At 40.2% G+C, this 21,827-nt stretch overlaps 1 protein-coding gene across 2 annotated transcripts in view; it reads right to left on the reverse strand.

The window, feature by feature from the left end:
* The window catches only part of LOC109914078 (interferon regulatory factor 6-like), a 34,462-nt gene extending 14,296 nt beyond the window's left edge, over positions 1–20,166 (reverse strand). For both annotated transcript variants that reach the window (XM_048610165.1, XM_048610166.1), the window contains exon 1: positions 19,789–20,166. The gene's annotated coding sequence lies outside the window, so the exon portion shown is untranslated. The remainder of the gene's footprint in view (positions 1–19,788) is intronic.
* Positions 20,167–21,827: the final 1,661 nt, after the last annotated feature.

Raw genomic sequence — 21,827 nt, forward strand, 5'->3', positions numbered from 1 at the left:
CTTTGACATCACCAAACCTCCCCCTCCACTAGAGTGTAGTAATACTTGTATTTAAAATGTACCATCTCACATTTGCTGACATGGAAATCCATCTCCACATTTGTCCATTCCACCATCCTGTATGTTATTTTGCAGCTTCCTTTCGTCCTCAGAATTACTTATATCGCCTATTTTAGTATCTTCTGCAAATTTAAACACCTTCCAGTCCTAAATCCAAATCAGTAATACATGCTATGAAGGGAAGAGATTCCAGAATAGAACCCTTGAAACACTGCACCCCACTCCTTACTGAGAAACTGCACATTATACCCTCGGTTTTCTCCCTTTTAACCAGTTTTATTTTTCTACCCTTAAACTTCCAAAAACAATCTCTAATGTGGCATTTTGCCATAGACTTCCATGAAGTTTGTACACTACATTATCCATAACCGCTAACTCCGCAAAGTGAAGACAGAAATTGCTGGAGAAACTTCAGAATGTTCTGAAGACGGGCCACTGGACTTAAAATGTTAACTCTCTTTTTTTGTCCATAGAGGCTACCAGATTTGCTGAGTTTATTCTAATTTCTGCTTTTGATTCCAATTTTCAGCATCTGCAGTTCTTTGTTTTACCTCAAGTTGAAAAACTTGATTGATTGGCCAAGTACAATCTTTCTTTATGAAGGTGGTTCTATTTTTTTCATCAAAAATGTTTAAAAATTTCTATAATTTTTCCCACCACGGTTTTCAAGCTTGTTTATATCATATTTACCTGGATTAGCACTAGCTCCCCTTTTGAAAAAGAATCTTAGTTCAACTATTTTCCATTTCTCTGGTAATTGCCCACTCTCAGTAGAACCCTGAAATACTGAGCAGAATTATTTTGATGGTGGGCTTCTCCATACCCGCACCCAAAGAGTTGATGAGGAAGGTATCTTCAATGATGCCAACTGCCCCACAGCCATTTAAGGCTCGCCAGGACATTAATTAAACAGGGTCAAGACTGCTGCAACAATCTGATTCAATGACGTCCATTTCTGGAACTCCAGTCACCAAAGAAAAGGAAGTTATGGACACTGGGCTTCAAGTTAATTTGGCATATCAGCAGCAGCTAGCTAACAGAGTGCAGGCATCAGGTGAATTAGCCAGGTGTGAGGGGCTGGGGGTGGAGGATTAAAGGCATGTATGACTTAATGAAGGAAAGATAACCATCTTACACCCTGTCACTTAATGGCCTCAGTAAGTCCAAAAGCAAGTAGCCTGACATCTCCCCATCAGCCCCTCTATAAAATGGCAGACGGGTCAAGGCAGGTGGCTAGGCAGAATGCAAAATATGTGCTGCATTTTAAGAGAAATTTTTGCATTTTTTAATGCATTTTATGGAGGTGGCAGCCTTATGGTTTTATCTCTAGGCTGTTAATCCTGAGACCCAGGTCATGTTCTGGGGATCAGGATTCAAATCCCACTAGAGCAGACTGTAGAATTTGAATTCAATAAAAATCTGGAATTAGGAGTCTAATGACGATCATGAAACCATTGTCAATTGTCGGAAAAATCCACCTGGTTCACTAATGTCCTTTGAGAAGGAAACTGTCATCCTTACCTGGTCTGGCCAACATGTGACTCCAGACCCACAGCAACGTGGCTGACTCTTAACTGCCCTCTGGGCAATTAGGGAAGGGCATTAAACACTGGCCGAGCCAGTGATGGGCTCATGCCATAAATGAATAAAAAAACTCCTTCTGTGCTTTCAAATCCAGGTGGGGCCTGTAAAATTTTGTCTATAATGTTTTGGTCTTGTACTGTTTCTTCCTCCCTTTCACTCAGGATATTTGGATGTTTCCCATTGGGTGCTGGCAATGTGTTTCCCTTTAGCTTCACTAACTTGTCTAATATGGGGAATGGGGGTTTCTGATTCAGGAACGTCCAACTTTAAAATGCAATCTCATACAAGGATGTAATTTAAAAGATTCGACATACAAACATTTCACATACATACAAACAGTTCCTTCATATTGTTCTGCATTGTGTTCAGACCTGTGTACAAATTGATTTGCCAGACGCCAGACAAGAATCTATTCGCAACCCGGGGACTGCCTGTACACTTTTTATTTATACATTATCTCTTATTTTGCATTTAATCAATTTAGGATTTATTCTCTGTCCAATATCCTCCTCTTTTGGAAGAATTGTACAGTGGCCACAATTATTCAGAAGACTGTAGTATTTACCTCACAGTTTAAGATCCCGAGTAGCAATAAGATAAATAACACATTAATCTATTCATTATAGTATTGTCTAAGGAAAACTTGGCCAAGACTTCACAGAACTCCCTGCTTTTCCCGACATACCGCCACTGAATCCATCTCAACCCACCTCGTCCAAAAACTTCAACGTAGGGGTTACTTGACTCCACTCAATTGAGTAATCCTAGGAGTACAACTTGAATGCATAATGTTCTGATACAGTTGGAAACACTAAGCCCACCAGGCTGATTGATATAAGAGAGGGAGGTAAACTAAAAGACAGAAGGGGCAAATAGAGGTGGTGAGAAAGACCTAGTTTAGTAGAAAATCAGTGTGGGTCATTGGTGTGTCTCCAAGGGCTGACAACGATTATTTGCTAACTTAAAGACAGTTAATAACATGGGAGCAGAATTCAGGAAAGTATATAGACACTGATGAAGTGTACAGTCTCATGGTAGACAAAACTTAACACAATGAACTGTGAAATGATACACTTTAGTAGGAAAAGTGAGGTGTGGCAATAAAATCCTATGGTACATTTTAGAAGGTGGTGAAAAATCAGAGCCAGTAGGTGGTACATGTACACAAATCCAAGAAGGTGGCAAAACAAATACAGAAGGCTGTTAAAAAAAAAGCATATGGGCTCTTTGGCTTTATAAATTAAGAAAGAGAGTACAAATGAGGTGGACCTTTGCCATATTGGTACTGTCCCTGCCTCTGAGCCAGAAATTCCAGGTTCAAGTCCCAATCTAGCATTTGTAATCAAGGAATGTACATTCATAATGCAGCCAAACAGGTTTAGTATCAACTTGTAAACCCTTCAAGCATAACTGCTGTTGATATGAAGGAAAGAGACTCCTGGTCAACAATATGCAGAAGGTAACCACAAACCACTGCAGTACCTTGCTAAGCATAACCATGGACCAACACAGAGGTCCCATGGTCAAAGTTTGGAAAGAAAAAGCACAAATGCAAGGAAGTTATGTGAATCCTTTATAAAACATTGATTGTACCTCAGCTAGAGTATTATGTTCAGTTCTCAGCACCACAGTTTAGGAAGTCAGGGCTTAAAGAGGATGCAGAGAAGATTTACCAGAATGGTAGCGTGGCTGAGGGGGTGAAGTCATCTGAAGAGCCTAGAGAAATATGATTGTTTTCCTTTTACAGCGAAGCACAACAGGAGATTTGATTGAGTTCAAAATCATGAATGGTTTTGACATATTGGGGGTGGTATGGTGGCTCTGTGGTTAGCATTGCAGCCTCACAGCACCAGGGACTCTGACTCTATTCCAACCTCAGGTGACTGTCTCTGTGGAGTTTGCACATTCTGCCCATGTCTGTGTGGGTTTCCCCTGGGTGCTCTGGTTCCCTTCCACAGTCCAAAGATGTGCTGGTTAGGTGGATTAGCCATGGGAAATGCAGGGTTACAGAGATAGGGTAGGAGGGTGGGTCTGGATGACATGCTCTTCGGAGGGTTGGCGTGGACTCAATGGGCCAAATGGCCTGCTACCACTCTGTAGGGACTCATTGGTTCTGATATCATAGAAATGGCAGTAATCAGAGGATACAAATTTAAGGTGATGGCAGAAGAACTCTTGATGGCCTGAAGAAACTTCTTTTTTAATGAATTGTGATCTGGATCCCACTAGGGGAAGCAGACCCAATAGTAACTTTCAAAAGGGAATTAGACAAATACTTGAAGTAGACATTTACAGCACTATCGGAAGGTGCAACGGAGTGTGATTAATTGGATAGCATTAACAAAACAAGGTGCCACGAGTACGATAGGCTGAATGGTCTCCATTTCATAGAATAGAATCAGAGAATCCCTACAGCATGGAAGCAGGCCATCCAGTTTACACCAACCTCACCGCATCCCTGTCCCTGTAACCCTGCATCTCCCATGGCTAACCCAACTAGCCTGCACATCCCTGGATACCATGGACAATTTAGCATGGCCAATCCACCTCACCTGCACATCTTTGCAATATGGGAGGAAACCGAAGCACCTGGAAGAAACCCACGCAGACATGGGGAGAATGCGCAAACTCCACATAGACATCGCCCGAGGGTGTAATCAAACCCAGGTTCCTTGAGCCGGGAAGCAACAGTGCTAACCACTGAGCCACCATGCCACACCAATTCGATCTGTACAATTTTATATTAATATAATAATGGCTCTAAACGAGAAATCCGTAAATTGAGAGTTTAAACTCGAGTTGATACCTTGTTAGATAGTGGTTGAAGATGAACTGCATCACTGATGTGAGGGGAACCTGCCATCATATTCTTGGACTGCATTACATACTTCTCAGCCTGCTTTACAGATATTTTTATGAACTTGCCCAAGGCATGTTACAACCCATGTCTGGGGCAGGTGGGGCTTGAACCTAGACATTCTGGCCCAAAGATAACTATTACTAAGTCAAAAGAGCCCTGACAATCTGTTTTAAATGGTTGATGTGTTCCCCTACATCATAGTAACATTTGCATTTAATTTCAAAAGTGATTAACTTGCTGTAAAGTGCTTTAGAGCATCCCAAGATAATGATAGATGCCACAGAAATACAATTTCCATGATTTAAACGATATTTATAAACTGTTTCCCAAATCTATTGTAATCAATTACAGAAGTATTGATGATTATACATTAAGTGGCCCACTGTTTCAGATAGAAACTTTATCAACCTAACGTGGGAGCAAATTACTGCAGATGCTAGAATCTGTACTGAAAACAAAACATGCTGGAAATCACAGTGAGTGAGAGCTGATGAAGAGTCATCTAGACTCAAAATCTTAGTTTACTCTCTCTCCACAGACGTTGCCTGACTTGCTGTGATTTCCAGTATTTTTGTTTTCAATTTATCAACCTAACGGTCATTAGTAGCCATCAGTCCCATTTTCAGGCATTAATTAATTAGCTCTTTATGTACATTTACCATCCATTCCTTACAGTGGAAAAACAACTTTTAACACTAATGGACTTTCTATAACCAGTCGGGACATGCATGCCCAGCCATCTTCTGCTGCTTCATCAGTGACTTTCCCTCCGTAGTAAGGTCAGAAGTAGTGACCAGAAACTGAATTGACCCAGCCATATAAATATTGTTGGTACGAGAGCAGGTCAGAGGCTAGGGTTCTCATCTCTTGATTCTTCAAAACCTGTCAACCATTTAGAAGGCACAAGTCAGGACAGTGACAAAATTTCCCCCACTTGCCTGAATGAGTGCAACTCCAACAACATTTAAGAAACTTGACATCATCCAGGACAAAAGCAACTGACCTGACCTGCACTTCGTCTAACAACTTCATATTCACTTCCTCCACCATCAATGCACAGTAACAGAAATATGTATCATCTACAAGATGCTCTGCAACAACAAAGGCTCCTTAGACACCATCTTTAAAACCTGCAACCTCTACCTCATTGAAGGGCAAGGGCAGCAGATACATGGGAACACCAACACTTGGAAGTTCCTTTCCAAACCACACACCATTCTGATTTGGAACTATATCACCATTCCTTCATTATTGCTATGTCAAAATACTATGGCTTTTTCCTTAACAGTAATACAAGCATACCTATACTCCATGGACTGCAGTGATTCAGGAAGGCAGTTCAACACCATTTTCATAAGGGCAAATTATTAATGGGCAATAAATATTGACCTATTGAGCAATGCCTAAATGCCATGAAGTAATAAAAACAATGTGGCTTTTCCAGTGTCACAGATATCCTATGAATGGAAACAAATCCCTCACCAATAACAGGCTGTCCCCACCAGGTCCATCACACTCAAGTTATGAGTCTCAGTAGGCTAAGAACATATCTCAAGTGTGCAAATATCTTTTCCCATGCTATAATAAGTACATTCCTTTGGGCTTCCACTAGCAATGGTTATATGTAACTGAGTGAGATGAATTCCCAATTTATGTCCAGGTAGCAGACATTAGACTAAGTGATAGGAGGATCGCCTCATGCTGAGGAAGGACGATCACTCACAGTTCCTGCACCCTGTACAGTGACCATGCCTGGAAACAGCTTGTGCATACATGCTTATTGAAGACAGGGTCAGGTTTCACCGTGATGGTCATTGAGGTTCAGCAGCCGATAGGAATTACAACTCTGGCAATATTGGTTTAATATTAGTCAGGACACAGTCATTAGCTTCTCCCAAGTCTGGTACAAGGCAGACCTGCTTTGCTGAGAGTTTATAGCATTCTGTGTCCCACAAGCCTTTTCAAGTAAAACATTTTATTCCTAGTTGACAACAATCACTCTGATTAGCATAATGGTATTCTAAAGAGAGATCCAGGAAGCCAAGACCAACCAAACTTTTTCATGCCTGATGTATTTTTAGATGTTAAAAAGTTAGAATAGTCAACAATTCATTCATCAGGTATGACTCATGTTGAGCTGAACAGTCTCTGTGATTACTGTCAACATAATGAACTGATCACCTTACAATTTGTGCTATCGTGCTCTTTGTTATGATATAGTGACATTTATGTCAGCAGCTCAAACATGAGGCTATTATTCAAGGCCCTATCATGGCTTTGGATCAGCAATCTATTCAATGGTGAGGCTTCACAGCAAGTTTCCATTGCATCTTCTACGCAGAGGGTTGACCATGCAATTTGGTCCCGATGCTTGCCCACAAATCATTGTAAGGGTATGACAAGCTACATAAATGCAAAACCTCTCCTTATGTGATTAATTCACCTAACCTATTGACTCGAATTCATGAATGATCCAAAGTTGAATAAGATGCATGGTCCAGATGACAGCACATTTACCTCACAGTTAGAAGGTTGCAGGGTAAGCACATTAACCAGTGTGGACACTTCGGTACAGAACGGAGGTAGTGCTGTTAGAGATGTTATCTTTAGCGTTGGAGGGACTATCTTTAGGATAAGATGCTTAGCTGAGACCCATATGTTCTCTCATATACCCCAGCAAGGGAGTTATACCTGTGATGTCCTGGGCAACATCTATTCCCTCAACCAATCTCACAAAAACAAATTATCTGGTCATTATCACATTGCTGTTTGTAAGAGCTTGCAATACACAAATTAGCTGCCGCATTTCCTACAATATACAGTGACCACGCTTCAAAAATGCTGAGACATCCAGAAAATGTGAAAGTGTTATATAAATACAAATCTACTCTTTAATATTCACTAATTTTAAATGTATATCACCAGCCACAGGAACGAGTAAAAATGAAATGTTGTGAATCTGAAATAAAAACAGGAAGTGCTACAAATATACATGTTAACACATGTACAGAGAAAGAGGTTATATTTCAAATGGAGCCCTTTATTCAGAGTACGTGTTCTGCAGGGATAGCAACCTCGTGGTTTATTTAAGTAAAGTTTCCCTTTTCACTCTCTGTTTCATCAGATCTTGTGAAGAAAACACCATGAGTGGGTAAACTGACAAATTGTATCTAAGTGTCTTTTGCGGCCTGTTATACAGTTACTAGTATATTACAGACCTCCAATTTCCTCCACTTCTGTCCCTTGGACCTTGAAAATACTCTGCCTCGACCCTTCCCTTCGTTATCCAGATCATATTGCTAGCTCAGGTATGCCATGGACCCCAAGACCATGAGGTATCACAGAGCATCACAGATAGCTAAGTTAAAATCTGCTCCTACATCATCCAAACCCCATGATTAGGTTACAGCCTACAACCCACTCTAGGGCTTCTGTTATTCTGCATATAAATCCATCAAATCTCTTACAACTTGTGACTCATTCCTCGACTGCTATCATTCTACATATAAACTTACCCAAACATTTTGATTAGATTCCAAACTATAATACCAGGTCCATCTGTTGTTCTATATATAAACTACTTAAACCTCTTGATTAAATTCCAACCTCCAATTCACCCATGGGTATCCATTATTCTACATATAAATGACTTGATCCCTTGATCAGATTCCACCCAGTGACTCATTGCTATTCATGTAATTGCTGGAAATGTGCACACCTGCCATAACAGGAAAGTCCTCTGTATTGTTGTGTGGGTGGAGTGGGGTATCTGGAATATGAACTCAGGCATGTGTGGAAATCCCCCTCTTATAGGTCCAAGTGCGTAGTGCTATGTAGGAATTTTTTGTTGCACTGTGTGCATATTTGTGTGAAGTATGTGCTGACTGTGATGTGGTGTGTCTGTACTAGGGGATGGGGATGGACCACTTTCCATTTTGGACAGCCAACCAGGATTCCTGGGGTAGTTATAAAACTGTTATTCATGGTGCTAAACATCCCTCAAACTGTCCATGCATCTTGTCTGAGCTCAAATTGTACACTGTTCCTTTTACGCTGTACTAACACCTTCCATCTACCAAAACAGCCATTCAGTCCCACATCCTAATGAAACTAACCATCATGGAACCAAGTTGAGGATAGCCTTTGCGTTATCTTTTTCCACTAAAAGACAAACAAAGATGCCTAAATTTATTGCATGTATACACATTACTCCTGGGAAGGATGTGAGCTAAGCTAAAGTAAAACAATTCAACATGCATCAGTGAAAATAGTATGAAGGTATGATTCAAATTTCACAGATCAAATTCTCCAAAATAATCTTGTCATATATAATGGGCAGGGATCGACAGCACAAGCATGTGCTACAATGAGAGAGATTTAAACAGCAGGAAATTTTGAGGTACATACACTATAACTATCTGCTATAAACCACTTTATTCGTTTAAAGTGCAAAATATAGATTTAGGAAAGGTGTCTGAATGGTACATTTAAAGCAACCCAGCAGATTGAAACCGACAGGCAAAAGGAACTGTGAATATGTTAGGTGAGTGCCCAGAAATGGGAAGCACTGTCGAATGGTTGGTTTTCGGGCTGAATAAAAGGTAATCAGTAGGCTTTTCCAGAAGTTGGTACTAGGATCAGTGCTTTTCTTGATATATGTTAGTTACTTATACATTATCCATTCTAGCAATGTGAACATCATTGACAAGGCCATCAATTATTGCCTAACTCTAATTGGCCTCAAGGAAGTTGGCCACCTTCTCGAGATACTATAGTACTTGTGGTGAGATACTCTCACTGTGCTGTTAGAGGAAGTTCCAAAATTTTGAACTCATTGGGCACAATTTTGAAATTTTGAGATGGCAAAACTTGTTATTTTTGTGAACTATGAGATCATAATGATGTGCTTCAACAGGATATTAACAAGCTGATGGAATGGGATGACAAACAGCAGATTAAACTTTAATGCAAAAAAGTGTGATGTAATACATATTAATAGGAAGGATGAGAAAAGGCAACATAAAATCAAGGATACAATTCTAAAAGGGCTACAGGAACCTGGGAGTATATTGCACAAATAATTGAATGTTGCAGGGCAGGTTGAGGAAGTGGTTTAAGAGACATATGAGAGTATAAAGGCAAAAAAGTTACAATAACCTATTATAAAAACTGCTTTGAATTCAGTTGGAATATTGCATGCTATTCTGATATATTTGGAAGAATGTGAAGACTTTAGAAGGTACAGAAAATTTACAAGAATGATCTCAAGGAAGAGGGACTTCAATTACGTGGATAGATTAGTGAAGCTGGGAATGTTCCCCTAAGAGAAGATTTCATAGAGGTGTTGAAAATTATGATCTGGAAAGAAAGATAGGAAAGTTGTTCCCATTGGTGGAGGATCGAGAACTAGAGCACACTGATATAATATCAGTGACAACAGAACCAAGAGTGTCTTGAAGAAGACCTTTTTACAGTGATTAGTTAAGTATCCAAAATATAATGACCAAGAGTGTGGTGGAGGCAGATTTAATCATTGCTTCCAAAAGGAAGCTGGATAAGAACCTGAAGAGAAAAAAATTACAGGGTTATGGGGGAAGGGCAGGTGTGTGAGACAAGCTGAGTTATATTTGTAGAGAACTAACAGGAACATGACAAGTCAAATGACGTCTTCTGCATTGTAACCATTCCCTGATACTATAACAGAATCCGAGCAAATCCATAGTTATAGACAGAGTTGACCAATGACAGTCTTAAACATGTTAAGGTAGTCATGAAAGTTAATGCTGATCTTGGTTAGGTTGTAATAAATGACTGAAAATGGATGAGAGGTTAAAGTCAAAACACTTCTTAAAATTTATTCTGTGGGATGTGGGTGTCACCGGCTGGCCAGCATTTATTGGCCGTCCCTAGCTGCTCTTGAGAAGGTGGTGAGATGCCTTCCTGAACCGCTAAGATCCACCTGCTGTGGGTTGACCCACAATGCCATTATGGAGGAAATTCCAGGATTTTGACCCAGCAACAGTGAAGGAACGGTGATATATTTCCAAGTCAGGATGGTGACTGGCTTGGAGGGGAAGTTGGAGGTAGAAGCTTGACAACATTCAGAATAAAGTTGCTATATGATTGGCACCACATCCACAAACAGTCACTCCCTCCATCACTGGTGGTCAGTAGCAGCATGGTGTACCATCTACAAGGTGCACTGCAGAAATTCACCTAGTCTCATTTGACAGCACCTTCCAAATCCACGACCACTGCCATCTAGGAGGACAATGGCAGCAGATACATGGGAATACCATCATCTGCAAGTTCCTCTCTAAACCACTTTCCACACTGACTCAGAAATATTCTGCCATTCCCTCTGAGTCACTGCATCATAATCCTGGAACACCCTCCCTAACATCATTGTGGGTCTACCTACACCAAATGGACTACGGCAGTTCAAGAAGGCAGCTCACTACCACCTTCTTCAGGGCAACCAGCAATGGACAATAAGTCAGTCAAATGTTACCTTCATGTCAATGGTGTTTACTCTCACCCTGCCTCTGGAATTCAACTCTTTTATCAATGTTTGAACCAATGCTGTCATTAGGTCAGGAGTTGAGTGCCTCTGGTGGAACCCAAACTGAACATCAATGAGTAGGCCATTGCTTATTCTGACCGAAGACTGTCACAAATGCTTTAGCCTTATTTTTTGGACTGATGTGCTGGGCTTTCCCATCATTGAGGAAGGGGATATTTGTGGAGCGTCCTCCTTCAGTGAGTTGTTTAATTGTCTATAACATTCATGGCTGGATGTGGCAGGACTACAGAACTTACATCTGATTACCAACATCTGCCATGACAGAATTTGAAACCTGGATGTCCAGAACATTACCTGGATGTCTGGCTTACCAGTCCATTGACAATACCAACATACTATTGACTCCATGTGAGAAGAATAATATTGAGTGAGATAATTATACAATGTACATATCATCACCTTAAAAGAGTTCCTTAAACCCTAATAAGTAGTGTCAGTGATTCCTCTGCTGTACTGATTTATTGGAGAGATTTATCCTTCAGTTACAATTTTAAACAATTTCGTCTACCTGCTGAAAGACTTCTCAACACTTCCAAAAAATCAGTAGAAAGTTCCTCCTCAACAAATATCAATAAAAAACACACACACGGTCACTCTCAAGCTTCTCTTTTCAAACAACCGCAACATGAGTACATCCTCTTAGTTCTAGTATCACCCTGGAGTTTTTTTTTGGGCACTTTTGTGATTGCCTCTACTTCATTTTTTTATTTGGAGAGGAGTATACAGAGACCAATAGCATAGTGTTAAATATTAATGGCCTAGTAACCCACAGGCCCAAACCAAAGCTCTGGACGTATGAGTCTGAATTTCCATTATGGGAGTTTGGTGAATTTAAATTCATTTAATTACTAATTTGGTGTAAAATCCTAGTATTATTAATAATAATGACAAAAGTACCAATAATGACAGAAGTCCATCTAACTCACTAATGCTTTTCAGGGAAGAAAATCTGCTGTCCTTATCTGTCTGACCTAAATATTGACTTTAACTACCTTTTGATATATAATCCGTTCAGTTATAGGTGGCTTACCACCACTATTTAGAGTAATTAGGGATGGTAATAAATTTTGGCTTGCCATTGATGTTCACATCCCAAAAGAAATGTTTTTTAAAAAATGCATATTTATCACTGGTTGCAGGCAATGTCTGTTATGTAGGATGGCTAAACTTTCTCTAAAGTTCCCTATTGCCCTAGCTCTGAACTCACATCTCCCTCTGGTTTCTCTTCTACCTCCAGTAATGCTTCATGGGTGTATCAGATTGTCAGATAACTTTCGATAAAATCCTGCATACGAGGCTACATCAACGTGCAAGATCAAAGCAAATGAAATTTGGGGTAATGTACTGGCACGGGTTATTTAGCAGACATGAAACAATGAGTTGAAATAAGTATTTTTTTCAGAGTGGAAGGCAGTGACTAGCAGGGATCACAGGGATCAGAGTCTGGACCCAGCTATTCACAATATATCAATGATGTAGATGAGGGACTAATGTGTAATATTTCCAAGTGTGTTGATTGTACAAAACAAGGAGGAATTGCCAGGAGGAAATAAAGAGGCTTCAAGGCGATTTAAGCAAGTTGAGTGATTGGACAAATATATGGCGGATACAGCATAACATGGGTAAATTGTGAAGTTATCTACTTTGATAGGAAAAATAGAATAGCAGTGTACTACTTAAACAGTGATAGACTGGTAAATATTGATGTGCAAAGGTACCTGGATGTCCTTGTTTAGCAATCGCTGAAAGCAAGCATGCAGGTGCAGCAAGCAATTATGTAACGGCATATGTTTCTTTATTGCAAGGGTATTTCAGCAGAGGAACAAGATGTCTTGCTGCCCCTATGCATGGCCTTGGTGGGACCACACCTGGAGTACTGTGCACAGTTTGGTCTCCTTACCTAAGAAAAAATATATTTGGCATACAAGGAGGTCAGCAAACGTTCACCAGGCTGATTCCTGGATGTCACATTTCTCATATGAGGAGATATCAATTGACCAGGACTGCATTCACTGGAGTTTAGATGAATAAGAGGGAATCTCAATGAAATACATAAACCTCTGGTGGAGTTGGACAGACTGAATGCAGGAATAATATTCTCCCTGGCTGGAGGGTCTAGAACAAAAAGTCACAGGCTCGGATACCGGGTTAGACCATTTGGAGCTGTGATGAGGGGCAATGTCTTCATTTGGAGGGTGATGAACCTGTGGAAATCCTCACCATGGAAGGTGATGGAAGCCATTTAAGAAAAAGATAGATTTCTAGACTTAAGGTGTATGGGGAGAGAGTAGATGTATGGCATTGAGTTAGAGAATTATCCATAATCATATTGCATAGCAGATAAGCCAAATCGCCTACCCATGCTCCTATTTTCTCTGATTCTATGCTGCTACGCACCCTCTTAGCTCATTTTGCCCATACGGTCCACATTCTGATTCCTTAAACCTATTTCCACTCAGGTGCCAATCACCCAACTTCATCTTCTGTACGTAACAACATTGTGAATGGCTCTTTCTTTTCATTTTCTTTTCCTTTAAATCTGCCATTGTCAACACGCTCCCTAAAAATCCAAAACTAGACCATGCTATCTCTGCAAATCACCATCCCATCTCCAACATTCTTTTTCTTACCAAATTCCTTGAATGTGTTGTCACCTTCAAAATTTATTCCAACCTTTCTTGGAATTTCAAATTTGAATTCTTTGATTCAGATTCCACCACTGCCAAGCTACTAAAATGGCTCTTTCCAAAATCACAAGTGGCTATGACAAAGATAACATTTTCTGTATCATACTTCTTGAGCTGCCTGCTGCCTTTAACGTGATCACACCATCCTGCTTCAATAGCTCTCCATTGTCGTCAAGCTCCATCTCAGGTCAAATTGCTCTCACCTGGTCCTATACTTCATTAAGATACTATTGAAAAACTTTTCAGCTACTGTTTTGTTCAACTGACCAAGCATCTCATTTTGTTTTATAAAATCCTGTGAAGAGTCTTGGAATATTTCATTACATTGGATATGTTAGATGAATATAAGTATTTTTTATTGCAGTAAAATGAATTGCAGCAATGATGACTTACTTAGAAAATTTGGAAACATAGGAACAAGAAGACATGATTAAGCTCTGCTCTACTATTCAATTACTTCCAAGTTAATCTATACCTTAATTCCTGCTTTGATACTGTAACAATTAATATTCTCGCCTTTCACATGCTGTTTATTTAACCATGTCTGCTTGCCACCCTATCACAAACCTTTCCTCTTTGCCCTATTGATGTGCATCTGTGCCAGGCGGGAACTCCAGGACACTTTTTATGTCTCAGGCACTCTTGTGCAGGAAGTGTTATCAAGCCAGAGGAGATCCAACTCCAGGTTTTGTAGTTTGACAGCAGCTGCCACCACTGGCTGATGTTTCACCTGGTTGTTTATATGTGCACGCAGAAAGGGTGACCTCAAAACAGACAAGGGGGACCTGGCAATTAATACAGAAGCCAGAAGTGTATTGTGCTCCCTAGTCAATATTCCATACTACAAACTAGAGACAGTGATGGTTCCTGTGGACAGGACAGCCAGGGGCATATCCACAGCACTACGGATGGCTTAGACATGAAAGGGTGAGAGACATAGGTCAGAAAAACAGGAAGTTCAATAGTTATGGGACAGAGATATTTTTGTAACTGTAGGCATGATTCCAGGAAGATATGTTGCCTCCTTGGTCCCAGGATGTCACTGTATGACTCCAGCATATGGGGAAGGGCAACAGCCAAAGCTCATGGTCAAAATTAGTATCAATGACACAGATAGAAACAAGGATACATTCCTGCAGGAAGATTTTATGGAATAAAGAAATAAATAAAATAGTAGAACTTCAAAGGTAATAATCTGAACTGCTCTTGCATATTGCAGAATAGGCACGTTTTGGTGAAGATTTTCATCTTGCATTCATCAGGATACTCACTAGACCAGTAATGTAAAAGGGAACAACATTTTATATTGACTGAGAAGAGTTGATTGGTTGGCTAGTGAAATCTGATTTAAAGAGGTGTTACCATGGAGAATGCATCAGTTAGATGAGGACTGCAGTAAACTGCCAAGCTTCGTTTAAATTTAAACTAGGTAGGCTGACTCTGATTGGTCAAGGCATTGCCCTAAGAAATTAATCAGAGAACCTACATAAGTTGAAACAGGTGCAATGTGTGTACATGTTCTTTCTGCAAAGAATAGGGCCTGAGGATTAATATATGCAGTTCCAGTATATACAAGTGTGTCACACTGCAGGCCCAACGGACAATCTTAATTAGTTGTCAGAGTAATTTTTAGCATGCTCACAATAATTTAGCAAATATTGTCCAATTGTGGAATCACAATGGTATTCTTGCAAATGTCCTGATGAGAAGAAACTCCAACAAAATGTTTATTTTTTTCAGCAATACTCAAATTCTGTACTGCCAAATAACTATTTGACCATTCTAGGTACCACATGCTGGTGAATATGGAAATCAAATGATATAGTGAATGAATGTGGAGCTGAAAGAGTGGTGCAGGAGGAGGGCTTTGGACTCCTGAGGTTTTGGGACTGATTCTGGCTGAAAGTAAGACTTCTACAAGTTCAACGGATTACATATAGACAGGGCCTGGACCAATGTCATTGTAGGGAGGTTTGTGAGAGCTGTTGGGGAACGTTTAAAGTGACTAAGCAGGTTAATTAGAAGCTGAACATAGATCCAGAAGGGAGACGGGCAAAACTGAAAATGAAAGACAAAAGATTAGTAAATAAGCACAGAATTTACAGGAAATAGATCCTAGAAAATTGACAAAAGAGGTTGGCAGTACTTAAAGGTATATACTTCAATGTAAGGAGTCTAGTGAATGAGCTGAAAACACAGATAGACACAACAGCTAGGAGGATTGATAAGCAGGAAAGACCATCAGATGAGACTATATAGATTAAACTGGCAAATGAGCTGGAAGTGTCTTACAGACTCAAATAGATGAATGTAGAAGAATTAATACATAGATAAATTTCTGACAACTGGAAAAAAAACAGTAGGGCAGGAATACTGGGAGATTTCAATTTTGTTTATTCACTCGTGGGAAGTAGGCATCACAGACCAAGCCAGCATTGATTGCCTATTCCAAGTTGCCCATGCAAACGAGGTCGTGAGCAGCTTCTTGAACAGCTGCAATCCATGTGTTGTAGGTAGGTCCACAATGCCATTCGGGAGTATCCCAACAGTAAGTGGAATAGAATCAGTGTAAAAGGTATAGTGAAGAGTTCTTGATTGTATTAAAAAGTACTTGGATATGCCCTTGAAGTTTTGTAACCTACAAGGCAGTAGACGAAGTGCTGGAAATTGAGGTTAGGCAAAGTAGATATTTTTAACCAACAGACATGATGGGCTGAATAGTTTCCTTCTATATCATAAACTTTATAATTCTTTCCTTCCCTTCCCCTCTCCTGCCTCTGTACTTGTTTAAAATATTCCATTTCTAACATTTTCAAATTTTGACAAACGGACGTAGATTTGAAATGTTGCTTCTGTTTCTTTTGCCACAGAGGCTATTTGATTGGGTTAGCATTTCCAACATTTCCTGTTTTTAGTTTCACATTTCCAAAATCTGTAGTAATTTTTTTTAAAAAACATTTATCAATCTCAGTTTGGTACCAATGCCCTATGGGCACAATCAACAGCCAAGAGCCACACAACTCAATTATTTACTTTCATAAATTCATAGGAAATAGGAGCAGGAGTGGGCCATCAGGCCCCTCGAGCCTGCTCCGCCATTCAATAACATCGTGGCTGATCTTCTCGTGGACTTAGCTCCATTTACTGGACCGCTCACCATAACCCTTAATTCCTTTACTGTTCGAAAATCTATCTATCTTTGCCATAAAAATATTCAATGAGGTAGCCTTAACTGCTTCACTAAGCAGGGAATTCCACAGATTCACAACCCTTCGGGTGAAGAAGTTCCTCCTCAACTCAGTCCTAAATCTGCTCCCCCTTATTTTGAGGCGATGTCGCCTAATTTTAGTTTCACCCCCCCAATGGAAACAACCTCTCTGCTTCTATCTTATCTATTCCTTTCGTAATTTTATATATTTCTATAAGATCTTCCCTAATTCTTCTAAATTCCAATGAGTATAATCCCGGTCTACTCAATCTCTCCTCAAAAAGCAACCATCACAATTCCGGAATCAACCAAGTGAATCTCCTCTGCACCCCCTCCAGTGCCAGTGCATCCTATCTCAAGTAAGGAGGCCAAAACTGTGCACAGTACCCCAGGTGTGGCCTCACCAGCACCCTATACAACTGCAGAATAACCTCCCTAATTTTTAAACTCCACCCCTCCAGCAATGAAGGACAATATTCCATTTGCCTTCTTAATTACCTGCTGCACCTGCAAACTAATTTTTTGTAATTCAGGCACAAGGACACCCAGGTCCCTCTGCATAGCAGCATGCTGCAATTATTCACCATTTAAATAATAGTCCATTTTGCTGTTATTCCTACCAAATGGATGACCTCACATTTACCAACGTTGTACTCCATCTGCCAGACCCTTGCCCACTCACTTAACCTATCTATATCCCTCTGTAGACATTCAATGTCTTCTGGACACTTTGCTCTACCACTCATATTTTGTGTCATCTGCAAACTCTGACACACTACACTTGGTCCTCACTACATTTGATCTGGCTTCCAGACAAAAAAAATAAGTTTGGAAAGTTAAAATCCATAAATGTACTATTGCCAAGTGATCACACTAATCATTACGCCTCAGAGGAATGGCAACAAACAATACTGAACCATTGACGCTGTCAAGTCAGAATGACACATTCCTTCACCCTCAGCCATATGGTACTTCCTACAAATGATCAGTCTTTATGACAGCTGGTAGGTAATTCCACCACAAACAACACTAAATCTGCATTAGTATTCACCTCCACATATTCCAGGGAATGGCAGCAGACAGTGTATGAAAGTTCCAGCTGAACTGGAGGGTTCAGAATCACAGAACTGTTGCCTTGGTGCCACTAAGCCATGGTTGCGGAAGTCTTATATAGACCTTATATATTTCAACACAAATTGACATTGACCCCATAATCTTCCAGTTTGTATTCCCTAGTTGGCACTACAGTTGCTGAGCAGGGCAGCAAAGAATAGTCCAATTTATAAATTACCCAATTACTTCTGGCTAAGGAAGAGACGTACTAAAAGTTCTAGTAATTAAAACATACAATTTGATTTGAGGGACAGGCCTGATGGATTTTTCTTCCTATCATTTCCATATCCCTACATCTATATTCCATATCCCCAAAAAAAGACATGGAAATGCACAGCATTAAAGAATGATTACAAGGTTTGGAAAACAGTTGTTTCTCAATTTCTGCCGGCAGGGATCCTCTTGTTATGGGTAGGAGGATATGGGGTTCAAGAATGCAGCACCAACTACCACCTTTTAATATCCAAGTATTATTTAGTATCCTTGAGTGATTGTACCACCTTCTACTCTCTCCCCTCCCATATACATTTATCCCTTATTCTTACATTCAGCTTCTTGAATCGTCCTATCTTCCTTCACATTTCCTTAACGCCATATATTAAACTTTTGTTTTCCCTGTGCTTTTCTCTCTCTGGAGCTCAAAATGTTTAGTCCTTCTCACTCTCTATAAATAAAAGGCCCTAAAAACACTAACTTAATTTTACTTCAATTGCACCTTGTCTTAGTCCATTTTCTCTCACATACTTACTACCCTCTGATGATCCTCAGTAAATATTTACTGCAGACTGGTTTCTAAGTTCGTTATTTTTGGGATGGCTCTTATATCTCCAAATCTAGAGTCAGGATTATGAAAAAACCCTAACAATCCAATCCAATCCAGCAGAGATAGGTGTCATACTGGATTCAAAGCGTTAATTCTGTTTCTCTCTCCACAGGTGTAACCAGACCTGCTGAGTTTTCCCAGCACTTTCTGTTTTTATATTGTAAGGTCCAACACAGACAATATATAAAAACCGAAACAACTATGGATGCTGTAAATCCGGAACAAAAACAAAGCTGCTGGAAAAGCTCAGCAGGTCTGGCAACATCTGTGAAGGAAAAAACAGAGTTAACGTTTCGGGTCCGGTGACCCTTCCTGAGAACTGACCCGAAAGGTTAATTCTGTTTTCTTCACAGATGCTGCCAGACCTGCTGAGCTTTTCCAGCAGCTTTGTTTTTGTACAGACAATATACAGTCAACTACAAATTCAGCGTCTCGTGGTATCTCATATTCTGGTCCTCCCTCCTGACATATTTTGAAAACAAATGAATTAAATAATCCTCAATAACTCCCACAGTAAATTGAACTGAAGCTAAATAAACCCAAACCAATTCAGAATTAGGAATTTTGTCCTCGCATCAAAGTTCCTCGGTGGGCGTGATATGCAAACAGCAGTACACTCCAAAAATGACAGAACATATTCAAAACATGTTAAAAGCCCCCAAGAAAGTGACAATTCCCAACATTTACTACCGTCTTCCTATGCATGTGACAGGTAAAACCATGATTCAACTGGAAGATTCGTATGATCATATTAATAAAAAGCGAAAACAAACACGGAAGCCACTGATTTTAAGTACGAAGCGAACAACAAATAAAATCCGGAGTCAAAGTCCTAATTTTCATCAAAAATTAGGAATTATGTTCTCTTACCAGGAATGCTGATTAAAGACCGGAAGCTGGTCACAAGGACATATTCGATCGATTCCTACGCCAGTTCCAGTATCAAGTTTTCATTAGGACCAGGAATTTCTCCCTTTACACCTGGATTTTGACCCGTTTTATATATATATATTGCAAAGACGATTCGCCTCTTCCCATTCACTGTGCACTCGCAGTTGTTCGGACCTCGGGCTACCAATGACAGTCAGACCGAAAGTACATTTTATTCCTCCTTCAGTTCTCAGATAGAGGATGTGAGAAATCCAATGTCACTTCCTGAATTTCAAACTGAGCTATAATAATTTAACTGTAAAATGACGCCGAACTTACAGCTGTTCCTTGCACTATCCCCACCCTTCCGGGTTCCTGAGCCAGACACTTTTTTTTTCCCCAGAGGTAGTCCATCTAAGGGGAGATGAAATCGACCTTCGACTGAAAAGACACTTTGCAAACTGAAAGGGTATGTTTAGTGCAGGGAAGAGGTAGCGAGAACGACTTCGGTAGTGCCCAAATACAAAATTACCACCTCGCCCATAACATGTTGACAACTCTTTCATTTGTTTGAAATGTTGTTTCTGTACAGAAACCCCAAACGCATTCCTTTGCAGTAAAAGTTCCAAGATCACACTGGATTTTAGAAAGCGAGTGTCGATCGTCCAAAGATTGAAGTTTCTGGGAGGGATTGGCAGAGTAAATGTGCAATTTACTGACAGTAAATCCTGACAGTAGCATCCACACCTAAGGGGTCGGTCATTTAGGAATAGGATGGGGGGAATTTCTTAAGAGGGTTGTGAATCTTTGCAGTTTTCTAACCCACAAGATCATGCACGCTGTTCACAGCCAGCAGATCATTCCAAGTCAATGAGCTCCTTTTGAAGTCTCAACTATTGGTAAAACATGCAGCCAAAGTGCAGACAGAAAGATCCCAGCAGTGTGATTATGACCAATTAATCTGTTCTTATGATGTAGGTTTTGGGCTAAATATTGTCGAAATCACTAAGAAGAACTCTCCTACTCTTCTTCAAAATCCTGCATCTGGATCTTTTACATCAAGCTGAGAGGGCAGGCAATTTAGTATCTCATTTAAAAGATAGCACCTCTGTTTGGCATCCACAATTATTCTAGGGAGCCCAATGTAATCTTCAACCAATCATCCTTTGATCAGTTGTTCCGTGACTGGTGTTCCTTAACAGAATGTTCCTTGACTGGATGTTCCTGGGCCAGTTGTTTATTGACTGTAACTAGCTTGACTCCTTCTGCTATTTGAAGAAGAATGAGGCCAAGATGCACAGTCATGTGATTTGATTGTCAAGAATGTATAAGTTTTACAGTAACTGATGCTCTGTGTTGGAGGGTTGTTTGTAGCATGCCTTTAATGTTAAGTGATATACCTACTGGATGATATAACTGCACTATTGTAACTGCAGGATAACGTTTTTAATCATGGTTCACCATCAGATAGTACAATATAGTCCTGGCCAATGAAACCCCAAAGAGCTGAATATAACTCAGGCAGTAAGCCATCACTTCGGGAATTTTACTCTTCTGAAAGGACTCAAGTCAGCTCATCCAGAGATAACAGCTGGTCCAGCCTCTCCTGTGCCATCTAAGACCTTCATGACAGAGAACGGAAATGATTGCGAGGTGTTCTGTCCATGGGCTTCATGTCAAACAGTCTGGCATAAAAGTATTTGCTCATCCTCAAATTGTCAGACTGAGATGACATTACCGAGCCATCTTCTTCTTTCAGGCTGCTAATCATAGACCTCTCCCTGTGCACTTCTGGAAAGAGAAATAAGAGTACTTCTCATTCTGGCCTATGAAGCAGACCCTGACTCAGAAGATAAACTTGAGGCAAAGAACAAGGTTTGTTGGCTGTTCACCTCCTGGAATCCTCCTTGACATTGACTCCCGTCGTCTACAAGTGTAGGTTCTGCATGCTCTTCTGGAATTTGGACAGTTTACCCCAATTCTCTCTCTCACCTTCTGAACATCCTTTGAGGATGAAGAACCTCTCCATGTTCCCCTTG

The sequence above is a fragment of the Rhincodon typus genome, chromosome 22 (assembly GCF_021869965.1).
Source record: "Rhincodon typus isolate 14 chromosome 22, sRhiTyp1.1, whole genome shotgun sequence".
NCBI classification, from domain to species: domain Eukaryota; kingdom Metazoa; phylum Chordata; class Chondrichthyes; order Orectolobiformes; family Rhincodontidae; genus Rhincodon; species Rhincodon typus.